Consider the following 15,996-nt stretch of genomic DNA (forward strand, 5'->3'; position numbering starts at 1 on the left):
GACTTATACAAACTTTTTACAGGTGAAGATTACAGTGAACAAAAATTACAACATTTAAAGAGTACAACAAATTTAATTTAAAATTGGATGCCTCTGCAATAAAATATTTGCTATCTTTTTTTTATTTTACATGTGTCCTGTCCGGTCGTGTGGCACTCAGGGTATTTCTGAGTGTCAAGGTGAGACCCAACAGTTTTAATTTCACAAGCGAAACATTATGGCTTCCGCCATAATGATCCACTTGTTATAAATATGAAACTATTATAAACATATACATATATGAAAAAGTATTTGAAACTATAAAAAATAGTTTTATGTCTCTTTTAAGCTACTTTATTTGATTAACTTCTATTTTCAAACATCCAATCTATTTTATTATTTTTACATATTGCAGTTTCTACAGTACAAATGAAACTAATTTAAATATATACATACATGAAAAACTATTTGAAACAATATAAAAAACTGCTCCAAAAGCTCAAAAGTTCTTTTATTTGGCCAAGTAATTCTTCGGGATCCAATCTGGAGTGACACATCACGGACTCTGTAGTAAAAAACAACAAACAAAAAAAGACAAATTAATATACATGAAATTTTTAAACATCTATTTGATTATGAATGAATAAAGTAAAAATGAAACTTTGTTTAAACAAAGGTTTCAGATGATTAATATAGATAACCAACATCACCCAAGAAAAAAAGAGCATATATCCACTGGATTCCTCCCATCAAACCTAGATATACAACATCATCAATCTCAAGTTAAAATAAACAAAATCTGCAAATATATTAGCCTTAATTAGTCATGTACTTATCTGGTCAGATTGCACCACCTGGGACATCTAAAGAAACAAGAGCTCCATCTTCTCCTCAGATTGGGTGAGGGTCCAAGTCCATGAGAGTGTCTTGGACTAAAAATACACAGTCATTCCATCAATAGACAGGCATCATCATCAACAACTAAAAAAGTAACTACTTTTGAGGTTGCTACAATTTAGATACATTTGCTACATTTCATGGGCCTAACCTCCAGGTCTCGTTTCCTCTCTCTCTTCTTGGGCAGCCTCCATAGGATCATTTTGCTTGAAACTACCTGCAAAACAACCTGCTAAAACAGACTAAAACTGGGAGAAAAAGGGTTAACTCCACCAAAACCAGACAAATTCTCACCATATAGAGGAGTCTAACAGGACAATGTGAGTTTAACTTTTGTTCTGCTAGTGAAGTGAAGGTAACCACTAGGAGGCTGCAGCAGTAAAATGCAGTGTGATTGGGGAGCGATGAAAAAGGAGAGCTTTAATTAAATGACGCAAATAGTGACGAATAAAAAAAGGAGTTCGCAAAAATATCAAAGAAGGCAACAGGTACTCTAACTGGATTAGAAAAATAAGGAAAAGTCTGGGCCACATGAGACCTATTAAAATTATTTTTATTCAAAACAGAACAGAATATACATGTAGTAGCTGATTGTTTATCTACTTCTCCCTGGCGCAATATTCCAACAACTCCTCTGACAGAGAATCGATGAGTGTTTCAAGATCAGCCACTTTCGTATTCTCAAAGCTCAAACTTTCATGTGCACATACAAACCCTATTATGAAGCCTCCTTTCTATGGAACTAAATAGGTACTGAAAAGATTCACAAAGTGTACAAGAATATTTGTAAGCCTACAGCAAAATCCACAAGCATACACCATAATTCACAAATGTGCACAATGAATAAACATATCAAACCCACTGCAACAATGATAAAGAAAAACAATCCACACTGCTTCTGATTGTCACATGTACGAAGGAAACAGTCAGATAAAGTGACATTAAAAATGAAGTGAGATCTTGACATTTTCTCCAAAAAGAATCCCATGTTATGAATTCAGGGTTAAGATGTACAGTGCTTACAAAGTAATTATACCCCTTGAATTGTTCCATACTGAGACATTACAACACAAATATATTTAATCGGAATGTAATATGAAAGACCAAACTGAATCCCCCTTATGATGAGTGAGACCGTTGATTCAGTGCTCCCTCACTCAGACACAGGTCACCGGAGAACACCCTACCGTGCCTTTTTCAAAAAGGGGGAACCGGATGGTGTGATCCGAATAAGCCTCCCTGGCAAGGTCTATTTGGGGGTCCTGGAGAGGAGGCTCCATCGGATAGTCACCAGGGGAACACTTTGCGGGGTTCTTCTGGGAGTATGGAGCACTGGACCCTATGTTAGAGGCTGTTAGGTTCCTGTGTGACTGGTACCCGGTCTGGTGTGCATTTCCAGCAGAGTCAGACTCGTTTACTTGGTGGAGTCCAACTCTCAGCAGAAATTAACCAAACTTACTGTCAACAATGCAGACCAAACTCTGGTATCAGTCACACAGAAACCTTACAACCCATATCAAAAGACCTTGGATGTCATACTCCCAGAGAACCCCCCAGAAGGTTCTCAGAGGTACACTCTCAAATGCCTACTCCAAGTCCACAAAACACATGTAGATTGTTTGGACAAACTCCCATGCATTCTCCAGGACCTTACAGACCCTCCTTTCCAGGACCCCAGAAAAGACTACCAGGGAAAAATCAACAGTGTTGTCTTGTGGATCAAAAGCGACCCATTGGCATGTTTAGCTGTAGAAAAAATATCTTAACCCTGGTGCGATAGTAACTCCTCGTTACTCCTCTGTCCTACGGGTCAAAAATGACCCACCCTAACAAAAGCCCATAAATGAAACAAATTAATAAAATTTTAAATCCAAAATCTATTTTGCATGATGACACAATCTGTTATTTATTAATTCAATTAAGTTTAATTATTTTTTTTATCATGTAAAATTGTCTTTGAACAGCATTACACCTTTTTTCTTTTTACCACAAACCAAATGTCATAAGTTTTCTTTACACAGTAAAGATTATTATTGAAATTAGATCAATGTTAAATTATTACTTCTGGATTAATTATAATGAAAGAGAAAAAGTCAAGAATTTGGATCTTTTTATCAACAGTTCACTCTTTTATAATTTACTTATAATGTTGAAGGACGTTGTATGAGAGAAGAATTTTCATAATTGATGTCCTAAACTATATAAAAGAATTAACTGTTGACAAAAAAGTTAGATTGTTGACTTTTTCACCTTTCAGTATAGTTAATTCAGAAGTAATACTTCACATTTAAATAATTAAATAAACCTTTACTGTGTAAAAAAAACCTTATGGCAGCTGGTTGTTCGTAAAAAGAAACGTTTAATACTGTTGGTTGTCTTTTTATGTTGTGTACCAAAAAAACACACTATAAAATGAATTAAACTTAATTTATTGATAAGATCGTTCATCATGCAAAAATAGATTTTGGATATCAAATTCAAGTTGCTTATTTTGGGGCTTCTTTTGACCCGTTTTTTAACCCGCTTTTTGACCCATAGGACAAGGGGAGTAAACAGAATGTGACGATCGCACAGGGTTAAATACTAGTTTCCCCCACTGTATTTTACATTTGTGTTGTATGTGATAAAATATGAAAACTTCAAGAGACATGACTCTTTTGCAAGCCACTGTAGAAGCAGCTTATACTAAAGTCAACACACAATATATAGGATTGTGGTAACTGTAGTAAGTCTGCAAGACACCCGACTGGAACAGTATTCTGGATGGGAGATGTAAATGTGATCAAGAGAGTGCGTTTTTCTGTGGTTGGATCAGTAATAAGTTGAATAAGCCTTTTGCTCTAACAACTCATTGATGCTTTTTTCCAGGAGGAATAAGGTCCTCATTAAAGTCTCCTAATATAACAGTGGCTTAATATCATTGAATTCAGGCCATCCAAGAGGTTTTGAAGATTCTTAAAATGTTCCAAGATCAAACTTGGTGGCCTGTAAACGGTCGCGATAAGGGCTGTGATTGGGGAGTCCACTTTGACAACGTGAACTCAAGATCTGTAACCTCGTTAAAGAATCTCCGTTCCTGCGGTTGGAGAAGACTCCGGCAGTAAGTCGCTACTCCCCCACCCTCTTGGTAGCAATGTCGACTCTGTTTGAGTAGGAGACATGTCTGTTCCGTGAAAAGAAACAATAGCCTCCAGTTGGCAAGAAGCTGGAACAGAAGATCCAAATAAATGAGTCTCCGTTAGGCATAAGATATCTGCCAACATGAGTTCATGATGTTGTTCATGTCCTCAGAGTGACAGACAAGACCTTCGACATTGTGGTGGACAATTGTTAAAGTTGGACCCTGATGACCCGACTGAAAATTCAAGAGGGTCTGGTGTGCAAGAACGATGCTGATCTCATTGATTCCATAGCTGCTCTGATGTTTTCATCAGCGTAGATCTTACCTTCATCGAAATCAATGATTTTAAGTCTTCAAGAGAAGTGTGCGACTGAGGGCCACATATGCCATTCCGGTTCAAAAATCCGCTTCAAGGAAATTACGCAGACTTCATGGTCATCCCTTGCACTTGTGTGCTGTACATCCAAAGGCCAACTTCATTGGAATTGCCGTCGTACCACTCCCTTACGCTAGTCTGTTCCTCAAATCTTTCAATGTAAACAATGCCGTCTGGTTTACCTCGAATCTTTTTGTGTGTCCAGCTGTGGATTATCCAGTTTGAGTCCAATTAACTTTACACTAGTCGCTCCATCTTTGGTACTGGTAACAATATCAGCAATGGTGCCAATGTTCCATTTACAAGACCATCCTCTACATCCAAATTTCTTATAATCATTACCCTAAACCCAAACCAGCCTGTATGCTGTTAGACAAGTCTCGTTTGTTACCCGCTATGCAACAGCCCAAGTTAATCATGTTTCCCGTCTTTGTAACCCTTTTGTAGTCCTCTGCCGGAATGTCAACTGTTACTGCACCTAAAGAGGCCACAACTGCTGCGTTATGGGTGTCCACCTGTTGTTTGTAGCAAAAATGTGTAGGACATCCATTGGACACTCTTTGGGGTCAGTAACAGCTTGGATCAAAAGAGCCCTGTCATCCTCACTGAGCAAATCCTTTTACATTTAACTCTAATCCGGTCAGGAGCTCTGCAAATGCCCTGTCGCTTTCTGCCGCATGATTTCCGTTAGGCTGACCATCTGGAAATTCTCATTCCAGATATCAAGCATGCCATCCTCGGTGACACAAAGAGGTTTGCTCGTCCAAGGGTGGCAACTGGAAGAAGTCGCCCACGGCCAAAACGAGACCCCCCCATAAACCTTGTGTTTCCCTTGATTTGTTGAAATCTCCAGTGAACATATGCAAGTAGGTCTTTGGAGACCATGGAGATTTCGTCAATGATTAAGATTTCCACATTAGAAAAAACTGCCCGCACTTCATCCAATGAATTTCCAAGTCCCTTGTACGGTGGTTTAAACTCTTGGGCAGTTTCAAGATGGAATGTAAAGTCTTCCCGATATGTTGTACGCTGCAGTACCAGTAAAAGCTGTGAGGAGCACAGTGGGCTTGACATGTCACCAATATCAAGAAGTCTAGGAAGCTGGCGCAAGAGCTTGGTTGCCTCCTGGTAAACACATTTGATGACATGAGATTTGCCACAGCCAGCTCCTCCCGTCAAGAAATAAAAGAATGGTTCTGGTCGTCACCCCAGACGCGCTTCAGGCACCAATCGCGAATGGCGTAAACACAGATGCTTGAGTCTCATTTAAACTCCTGTACATTTGTCTGATGAAATCAGGGCTCAATTTAGGAGCTTCAATTTTTGGCATGTCTCCACTGTGACATTAATTTCATAATCTGGAATAGGGTCTGTTCTTCTTCCTCTTCCATTGGTGGTCTTTCAGCAGCGCATCCAAACGGTCCAACTCAACCTCGGGTGCAAAAGTGTTCCAAGCGTTACGAACCGGGCCTTGCTTTTTCAGTTCTCCATAATCTTGTCAATTTTCTTACTTGCCCTTCATACCTTTTGCGGTTGAAATCCACATACCGTTTTACCTGATACCTACTCGGGAACCATTGTTGTAAAAGGCTCGTAGGTTTGTGTTCCTCGTTTCTAAGGTCCTCATCTCTTCTGTGTGGAAATACAACTTCAGAAGTCGTCGTAAAACTTTCGGGGTTTTTTTCTCAGAAAAGCGAGTAAATCTAATGACTGCAGGTTTGCCCATAGTTCTTTTCTGGATGTATCCTGCATCATTAAGGAGGGAATTGCGTTTGGCCCTTCAATTTGATTACCGTATAAAACCTGTATTCTGACGCAATTCTGCAGGCACATGTGTTCAAATTCCAGCGTTTGTGGTCTGTTGAGATATTTTCTGGCAATCCTGTCATCCAAACATTCTCCTCATCTGGGGACATGTTCACAGTTTACTCATCGGAAGGCTCATTTCATACCGTCTTCATCTGTTTGAAGAAAAAAACACTGCGTGAGGATTTTTAGAGGTAGGCTACAAGTGCGCGCAACGATTCTTGAGCATGACCTCTCTCTGTTTGAATATGCCTGCATATTTTTTCATCTCATCGCTTGGTCACATTGGCCGTCTTTAAATCTCAACAACGACTTGAGGAACTGTGCCATTTCGTGTCTGGCTTGGCTATGTACGACATCATGTACTCAATCAGCTATACTCTCAAGCACATACTGAATGTCCATGTTGGCATTCCATGCCCGCAGAAGATCAGGATTGTACCATTAACCCAGCTGTCTTTGGATCACGTTTCATCATTACCACCATTCCAGAAGTCAGAGCATCAACATGGCCATTGTACTCCACTTTGGTCATGTTACAAGCATGGAGTAACTCTTCTAAATCCCTGAAAGATGATTTCTCATCCTTCAGTAAGTCCCTTATTGGTTTCAGTTTCTTTTTAGCCTCTCTTTGTAGGTTTGAGATAATTTTGATCTGGATTTTTTGGACTTCTCCTACCTTTTGCTTTTCTAGCTTGGTTTTTCGTCGTCATTTTCCAGATCAAAGTCAATACAGGCACGTATCTGGTGCGTTCCATTGGTATTTGGGGAATCCAAATCGGCATTCAACATTACCTTTTTGCATGATTTGAGTGCTTTTTGCTGTGCATTTGAACCTCTGATACAATTTTGTGGAGCTCGGGATCCTTTGTCTCATCAGGCAACTGACAAGATATGTAACGATCTATGAACTTTATCACTTCATCGCAACAGAGGGGTCTTCCATTTCAGGTGTGTCCTTAATCCATATCACAGCATGTATATGGGTGAACCCCTTGCCTGAAATTCCACGCGATAAAAGTATCCTCAACTGGTCCAATGGGTTGTGCAGGGGAAAGAATGAGGTCTCTAACAGGCATCCACCCTCTTTTCAAACATGCGCATGACTGTGACAGGGTTGCTTCTAAGAATGTACACTTTGCATTCCAGTCAAGCTCAGAAAACTTACCTGCTCTCCATGTTGACCTTTGATGGCCTCAATGACTTCTGGCCATCTCATTTCAGCAGCAGAGAACGTGCAAAAGAAAGTGGGCTTTCCAAGTTGCCTCACCATGGCGTGCAAATCACGTAATCCTTTCTCCCAATAAGCAGGAGTTCCTCGTAACGGCTGCATGAAACGAGTGGCTCTTTATTCTGGATCAGTTTTTCCAACTCTTCTTTGTCCTTTAGCATTTTGCTGGAAATGTTTTTCCATCTTTGGTGCTTGGTTTCCCTTTCCTTGTCTGAATGGACATACTATCATTGGCAATATTAGTTTCTGTAACAAACTGAGCAAAGAAAAGGTAACTCTGGTCTTTCGCAAACCGACTATCTATTGAGAACAGACGTGCATTGAAATACATACTTGGAGAAAGTTTAACACGGCGGGATCATCTAACGTTTTACTCCAGTTGGGAAATGCACAGGATACGCTTGGCTTCAAGTCTCGGAACACTGAAGAAGGAGATGGGCTTATTCCCCTGGGCCGGCGCAATGCTAAAAATTCCCTCTCCATAAGACAGCACTTCCTGTGCTATGTCAGGAGGCTGCATGCAAGTGTCCAAGATCAGACCAGGTCGAAGTGCCTGATGCTCTGCCCTATTGGTCAGGTTGCTGGTCTGCTGCTGCATCCATTTCAGTCTCCTCTGCATGTGTATCTAAGTCCTCGACTGGCTGATCCTCTTGGAAACCCTCAAATGTGGCACTTTCATTTATACTTACCTCTTGTAATCTGGATGAGTCTCTTTAAGCTTGCGCAGTCCAGCTAACACATTTTCATGTTGACCGTGTAAAAGTATTGATGGCCTTTGTACTTGGTTTTCCTCTTCAGCTTTACCTGTAAAAGCTGGGCTTCCGCACGGGGCCTCGGAAGACTGTTTACAACAGTTTCCATGTCAGAAGGAACACAGACAACTGCTCCATGTATTGCCCTTTGCTGTCCCTTGGGCAAGGAAACAATTTTTGCAAAGGTAGAATTTTTGCAATTAATTGCCTTTCAAGTACGTTCAATTCCGCAAGCCTGGGGAACAGAGCTAAATCAAGGTTATTGCAACAGCAATCGATGGCATCTTTCCCCTGCTTAGATGGCTGTCACACGTGTAGCAGATCCACTCCCCCGTCCTCTCTTCGGGTACAGAACATGGAGTTGAGCAAGCAGATTCACACGTGACATACATACCTGTTAACAATCAGCTACTACACGCATATTCTTGGTATATTTATCTCTTTTACAGTGCTTCACTTGATTGGGAAAAAGAGCTCTGTGACACACAGTGCAAACGTATGTCGGTCCGTTTGAATGTTCTTATAAAAGTTTTGTATTGCAGCTTTCATTTCGTCAGTCATTAGAGGGCGTGGTGTTTGAAGGTGGAAGCCTACGTTTTTTTGTACTTCCTTCTAATTCGCAAAGCATGCTGCAGTGTGAAATTTCTGGAAAGTGCTTTTCTTGATATTCTGACTCTTCTGTCAGCAACATTTTTATTATGTTGACCCGATAACTAGCTCACTGTGATACTCCCTTCTATATTCACGCATTGTTTTTTGTGTTGGCTTCTGAAAGATCTGGATTTATTCTCTGAACCGATTCCTGATGTATGTTTTTGTCTGCTTCTAAAACAGGATCATCTCTGAACGATTCCTGATGTATGATTTTTGTCTGCTTCTAAACAGGATCATCTCTGAACGTTTCCTTATATACTCGCATGTGTCTTATGATGGCTCTGAAGCTGTGGCAAAGTTGAATCTGTATTTGAAGTATTTATTTTCTCTGCCGGAAAGACGCATCTGCCTTATCTATTTTTGAACTGATCCTTCTCTTGCTTGGTGAAGCATGTATGTTTCTTTTACGGCTTGTAGCTTTTTGGTCTAAATGTTAGAGATTTCAGATATTTTCTTTTTGAGATGAACTTTGTTTCATTTATTTGCGACATTTGTCCATGTTGCGTGTTGACCCTGTTTTTAATTTTCTTCTCTTAGCTTTTGGCATTTTGACAATTTGGAATGGTTGGAGCGTTTCCTCTAATACGTTTGCAACTTCCCTAAGCCAAGGAGGAATTTCCTCTTCAGAGGTGCTCTCTGTTTTGAAAACAGTTGGACTTACTTTTGTGCCTTCAGGTGGAATTTCTGAAGGCAGAATCCTGAGAAGAGCCGTCATTTTCCCTGGCAAACCTACTGGCACAAACTCATAGGTGGCATTGGGTCCGCGGTTTCGAAAGAGCTTATGCAGATGGTTGACCATGTCAGACAGATTGCAGAAAGTCATCATCACTGCAGTACCACTGGGATGCGGCAGGCCTACTGAATTTCTTGAATGGGAATCAAAAACTCCAAACCGACCGCTTCTGTCCCTGAAACTGCAATGCACTCAGGAGTCACCAAAAGAAAGCATGGGTGACATTTTCCGACAGACATCCAGTTGCAGGGCAAGAGGCAAACCAATGTCGAGATCCTTGAGGGCTCCCGCTCTGAGCAAAACATGACCTACTCTCAAACCAGTGGTGTGTACTGCATAGATGTTCCCATCTGTCAGTACATGGTCAGGCATCTCTTCAAAAGTCAAGTGATTGTCACGAAATGTTCCATCACTGATCAGTTGCTGTTTAGCACGGTATAAGTTCATCTCCTTTTTCAATCACTCTGTCAAGCAACACTGTGTCAAACTGCAACCCCTCATTGTGGTAAGCTAAAATGTGAGTGCCATGCATGTGCACTGGTGATTACGGAAAATGCAGCATACCTCCTGTCAGCCTGGGAATGAGTAGCACTTACCAACAGGACCGGTGGACCACTGATCCCGGGTTCCAGCGCAGAAGCCTGTAACATAAAAAAAAAACATTTCAGTATTTATACAAATATTAACTAATGACTACCTACCACCACTAATTAGGCTTGTTGTAAACAGTTTTTAGCAGTTTAGAAATCAATTATTCTGATGATCAATAGATTGATTGAAATAAAATTTAATAAAGTAAACATATTGGTAAATACCGTCATTACAGCAGTTTCTGATCGGATTACAAAATAAATCCATATGTTCATATTTGTACATCTCAAATAAACTTTTCTGTACTTTAGAAATTAATCTGTACATTGGCTAAGTTTTTAGCCAATCTGAAAAACAAAAACCAATGTTTTTAAATTAGATTCAATAAAAATAAAAGGCACAAAAATGAAGCATCAATCCACTAAGTCAAAAACTTGAAGTTATATTTTTTTAGATACATAACTCACTATTCACAACCATTTGTAGCTTTTTGCTCATGTGAGTGACAGGATCTTTTGCACCTTTGTCATACACAGAACCACGTAGGCCAACTTTTTCACATGTCGCAATGTTCCACGATTTGTTATGACTGAGATGGTAGGAAGGAGTTACCTGGCAGCTCCCATCCCGGACATGGTCCTCTGGTGGCACGGGAGAGGACTCGGCAGGGGCCTCGACGTCCATCGGGGGACCGGTCTCCGTGCCTCGCGACGAGCTGGGCTGGTGGTCTCTCTCGGCGCTCCCTCCATCTATAAATCAACAGAAGCCCTCAACTTGGTGCAAGTGAACATACATCTTACATAAATCTGTATATGTTTTCTGAAACGGTGTCACACCTGCTGCTCCACCGGACTCAGCTTGGAGGGATCAGAAACTGGACGACGCTCGGACTCGCCTTCTAATAAAAAATATATAATTTTTAAAACCATTGTGGCACATCAAATCACTGGTATTTAAAAAATAGAATAAAATACCTTCTTCCCCTTCGGAGACATGTAGGTAGCGGAGCGTCACGGCCAGACGCAGGAACGATCCGGTCCATCTCCTCCAGCAACGCTGGCTGAACACACAGGATTCGGGGGATGGAAGAGTCCAACAGGTCTCCCTATAAATAAAAGAAATAGCTTAAAATAGATTCATTTGTACATTGAGGACACAACAAGTTTTGCTTTGAGGTGAAGAAAAGTGTACCTGATGGTCAACCATCCTCCCAGTGTGTGTGGACAGCCATCACCACCCTGGACCTCACGCGATGTCTGTAAACATTGAAAAATCATTTTCAGTGGCAGCAAACCCTCTGGATCCAGGGTATACATATATAGTAATTTTAACAAACTTAAATTTTACCTTTGAACTTCCTCCACAGAAATCATATTATTGCTTTATGTGGTATTTTCTGCTACACAACTTTAAGAGTGTAATGTTACAAATTTTTTTTCATTTGGAAACACAGTTATTTCACATACACAGTTACATAAATTTCAAGTTGGAAATTGTTTTATTTTTATTGTGAGCTCACAAAGGTTTACTACCTTAACTCCTGGAGCTCACCACAACTGGATGCTGCTTGCTAGCTGCTTGGGGAGTGGCTCTTCTTCATCCCCTGGTGATCAACTCCTTACAGCTGCGCAGCGCCGCCATTCCTCAGCTTTGATCTCTGAGTAGCTGCCTCTACACCTGTCTTGACCTCATCTTACCCTTTATGCCTCTGATTCTCTAGATTTCTAATACAAATGCCATCATTGTTATCATCATCATCACAATCTTCACTGTGCCTCAGACTCTTTTTGCAAGTTTCACTTTTTTGTCTTGCAGTTAAAACAGACCACCCCTGTATGCTGCACGTTTATTAGTCCATAATTCTTTGTGTACAATAACCAACTCTAAGTGTCTTTAAGTTTTTTCTTGACTCATTTATAGATTAATAAATATTCATGTGTACTCTAGTTATTTCATTTATTATTTTATATTTAGTCAAATTATTTAAACTACTTAACAGTTATGTATACATTTCTATAAATTTTATATTGCTTATGGTTTCATTCCCATTTACTAATATTACACCCTGGACAAACACCTTTACAGCAAATAAGCAATTTCCACTTGGGCATCAATAAACTACATTTTATTTCATAAACCACTAAACTACATATTACAAAATGTGTTTGACAGACTTCTGTCACACCAATCAATATCACAATCTCGCCATTTTGCTATTACTCCAGTCCAACTGGTCTAGTCGCTCTTTTCGTCGTTACTTGGACAACTTTCCCCAGTTTCTTAAAATACGCCTAATTATTTTTTGAAGATGTGAAATTTCACATAACAGAGGGACGTCATGTAGCACTTCATATTTATGTTTGTAAGCTAATTCCCTTCACATTTTCAAAATGCCGGTTTTAAGATTTACCTGATCTTCTGGGGAAAAAATGGCTTAATTATTTTAGCATAATTCCAGTTTTTCTTCTTCTCAACACAATAAAAAAAAAAAAACTAAAAAAAAAAATGTATTATGTAGTCTCTAATCAGCACATTAAACAAAAGTTGAAATGAACACTCAAGGAGGCGGACTCTTGCTATTACCCCATCACAAAACATACATGTTAAAAAGACAAATATACACATTCGTGGACTTTTAAAGAGTTAAACATGCAAAACTTGCTTAAATCAACTAAGTATGTATCAAGTACCTTCCGGCCACCAACCACAGTCCAGTCGAAGGGGTCCGAACGACGGGGAGCGCCACCTCACCAACCACAACCAGCCGGGGCAGGGACGTCTCACCGCAGGGGGGGAAGCCGTCCCAGGAGGGGGAGGAGCCAACGTCACGGAGCTGGAGATTTCGGTGCACTTAACTCAAGTTGCGAGCAGACCGCCGCCTGAAGCAACTGAGCAAGGACCTCCATCCCAGGATGGTCGCTCAGGTGAACCTATAACAGTTAAAGACATTTTATAAAATACAGTACACCTAAATAATATTTTTAAAATTACAAAAAAATCTATTTAACTTACGCCATCCCTGCTCCACAAGTGCAGGCTGCTCAACGGGAAATGCTCGTAACAGGCAGGTACCGAACATCTGGACAGGAAAATAAAAAAATGTCATTCTTAATGTCCGTCACACTAACAATTTGAGATAAAGTAGATACGAAAGGAAAATAAGTAATTTTTCATACATCTGAACCCTGAACACCATAAAATGTTAATTTGCTTAAGTTTTAGTATAAACACAAATTGAATCCGTCACTTACTTCTCTGAGCAGCCACACGGCGATACTCCTGCCGCAGCAGATGTTGCGCACTTTGGTCCACGACAAGTCGCGGAGGAAAGTCCACAACAACCACCTGTCAATTTCAATGAAAATAAAAGAACCAAATTAACATACGACAAGTTTTCAGATGTATTTGATCATGAATAAATGCAGTATACTTATACTTACATTAGCAGAGAGTTCGCAGACAGTACGCAACAACCTGGCAAAGTCCCGTCCGGCCTCCACGAAGGTCCTGCTGGCGGTCAAGTTGTTGCTTGGGGCCAGAAGACAGATCACCTCGGGGGGCCGAGGCAGAAGTGTATTCAGGACCTCAAGCCGCAACTCTTCCGCAGAGGCTCCAGGGGATGCAAGCAACCCTAAGGAGAAGTCGCCCTTTGGCATGGTAGAATACCCATCCACGATAGCACGCAGATGAGAATCACCAACCAAAAGAGCAAACTGAAGAAAAAAAGAAAGAAAAACCATTAAAGTTTGATTGATTTTATCATCCAAACTAAGATTTGCATATGAAATTGACAAAAAAAAGTACCTTCTTCTCCAGAGCCTCGGCAGTAGGCAGAACCAACTTGCAGCTCCGTCTGGTCACCCGGGAAGCTGGCCACGTCTCCACCCGATGGCGACGCCCCGTCCCACGGCCTGTTTAGAGACATGCAATTATCAAGATTAGACTTTCATGCCTCTGAAAATTTAACAACAAAACAACACAAATTTTATCCACATACGTGACCCAAGCGAGGTCGATGGCGCACGGGACTCCTCCTGGCGCACCACAGCAGGGGACATCTACAAAAAAATAATTTAAAAAAATGTTTAGATTAACCACAAACATAACTGGATTGGGTTATTGTAAATAAATTATCCTGGACTTGTCATGAACTTACCTGGTCGGGCAGGCCACCCTCCAGCAGTCGCGACGTCTAAAGACATAAATGGAATGAGTAAAGCAAATGACTTTATCATCTAACAATAAGTTAATAAAAGTAAAATGGTAGCTATACCTTCTTCGGCGGAGACTCGGTGGTGGTCCAAGCCCGAGGCGTGAGCGATGATGTCCCCGGCTGTCAACACAGAAACAATTATGATCACGCTTAAAGTCAAAACTACAGTAAAAACTACTGTTAGACAAAAACAATTAATGCGATGTGTAATTTATATACCTTGGCGACGTCCGGCACACTCTCCAGCTTCCTCCATCTCACCTTAGCAGACTCGGAGCGCCGGCCTCGACGTGGCATTCTGCAAGACCAGAATAAAAAAAAGACACCTGGGGGGGGAAACCTGGTTATTTACAAATAATATCTAAAATTTAACAGTATTTGTAGGACTATGTGTGAATGTTACTATGCAAAAAACTTATTTCAATATGTAGATAAAGTATGTGTAGGATTAAGAGGTATATGTATGTAGATGGATTAAGCTGATGGTGTGGTGATGCAGAGTTAGGATCTCAGCAAGCAGCAGTGGAAAACTTCCAAATCTCAGTCTCGCACAAGTGAAAAGCTGTAATGAGAAGCAAAATAAATGGCCATTAAACAAGAGGTGTAAAAATATTTTTTAAATAATTTTAAAACATTTTTAGAAGTTCTGAGGCTTGTAAGCAGGACCGAGATACTTTTCGCAACTGTTGCAAACATCTATACATTTTACAACTTGGCTCAAATATAATGAAAAAGCAGAGATTAAAAAATAAATATAAAGGGTTTTAAATATGTTAATTTAAAAAATAGATTTCATCCAAATGAACCAAGTCTTTTACTGTATGAATAAATGAGGACAATGAGGATTAAGCTGTTAATATGCTGCTCCGGTCAGACAACTTCAAATATGTAAGCTATGCTCCACCATTAGCAACCATGTTTACTTCCGCAAACACTGAGCTCTTCTTCTTTTTATGGCGGTTGGCGGAACACAGAGAACGCGGACTCTATTGCGCCCTCTACTGCACATGCGGGACACTTTCAGGTCGTTTGATCGTTCACTCTGCAGAACACATACAGGTCGCATTTACTGGTAGTGTGAACGGCCCGGGCAAAAACAAAATAAAAATCGGAATTACCAAAAAAGTCAGAATTGGATCACTTCAGGCTGCAGGGTGAACGCATCCAAAAACACCTGAAAGGCTTCAACTGCGAACCGCAATCTTCGCGAAACGTCGCTACATAAGCTTCAACTATAAACCAGACGCCCTTAACACTCAAATCGATCGGTGTGGACTCGCAGTAGTATGAAGTCATTGGGATCTGCCCACTGCTGTGCTTCTAACACAAGCAAAATAAAAACCGCACCCTCCCAGGTGGAAAAATATCTCACATAATGCCGGCATATGACTATATATTAGATATATAGACATATATAGAAATTACATGATAATTAAAAACACCACAGTAATTTATTCTTTAGCGTCTTTTGGGCGTACAAACATTTAGCTTCCCGTATAAATCCAGAAAAATCTTGTTCCATCAAGCTAGCAGAATGCTATCAGAGTCAACGAAAAGTTCCACAGCAGTAAAACTTTTAAAATCGACCACCTTTTTCAAATAACACATTAAATCTAACAACTGTACGCAGTTACAATAATATT

The 15,996-nt window shown here is 40.3% G+C and overlaps 1 pseudogene; it reads right to left on the reverse strand.

Moving 5' to 3' along the window:
• Window positions 1–722: 722 nt before the first annotated feature.
• LOC145550358 (uncharacterized) lies at window positions 723–14,897 on the reverse strand (annotated as a pseudogene).
• Window positions 14,898–15,996: the final 1,099 nt, after the last annotated feature.

The sequence above is a fragment of the Poecilia reticulata genome, unplaced genomic scaffold (genome assembly GCF_904066995.2).
Source record: "Poecilia reticulata unplaced genomic scaffold, P_reticulata-male-v2 Scaffold_36, whole genome shotgun sequence".
Classification (NCBI taxonomy): domain Eukaryota; kingdom Metazoa; phylum Chordata; class Actinopteri; order Cyprinodontiformes; family Poeciliidae; genus Poecilia; species Poecilia reticulata.